We start from the raw sequence: 545 nt of genomic DNA, 5'->3' as shown, positions 1-545 counted from the left end.
GTTGTTGACAGCCTGTTTCCCGCTGTGTGCGGAGCCTATCAGGCTGATAACACACACACACACACACACACACACACACACGCCCCTACACAAACACACACACACACACCCGCTGAGCGCCTGTCTCCTCCTCTCTGTGCATCAGCAGCACTTCGTGTTCAGCAGCATCTTTCTGCGGATCTGCACTCCGTACTTTCTGACTCTCCTCCTCCAAACAGTGGAACAAATAGCAAAATTGGAAGAAAAAAAAAGAAGCAGACATTAAAGCCGTGAGCTTCTTGTTTCGCGGTAGGAGCATTTCATACGTCTGAGGTACTTGTTTTGTTTCTTTCCCCCCCAACCCCCTCGTCCTCGGAGGGTTTTTGAGACCACTCCAGACACCAGACCGCCGGACTTCTCTCGTTGACTTCACATTCTCACAAGGTAAGAAAATGAGCGTTTTGCGTTTCTCGCATTTTTCTCCTCAAATTATTCTCTTGAGTGCTTCATGTATGCTGACATGATGCAACGCGGTGCGTCATCCTTTCTAATTTCCTGAGTGATTC

At 48.6% G+C, this 545-nt stretch overlaps 1 protein-coding gene across 1 annotated transcript in view; it reads left to right on the top strand.

Annotated features, from left to right (window-relative positions):
* Positions 1 to 176: 176 nt before the first annotated feature.
* vsnl1a (visinin-like 1a) overlaps positions 177 to 545 on the top strand; it is a 40,803-nt gene continuing 40,434 nt past the window's right edge. Inside the window, exon 1 of the mRNA XM_028041080.1 lies at positions 177 to 423. The gene's annotated coding sequence lies outside the window, so the exon portion shown is untranslated. The remainder of the gene's footprint in view (positions 424 to 545) is intronic.

This window comes from Xiphophorus couchianus, chromosome 15 (assembly GCF_001444195.1).
Source record: "Xiphophorus couchianus chromosome 15, X_couchianus-1.0, whole genome shotgun sequence".
NCBI classification, from domain to species: Eukaryota; Metazoa; Chordata; class Actinopteri; order Cyprinodontiformes; family Poeciliidae; genus Xiphophorus; species Xiphophorus couchianus.
Note: the sequence above shows the minus strand (reverse complement) of the source record. Positions and strands in the feature narration are given on the sequence as shown.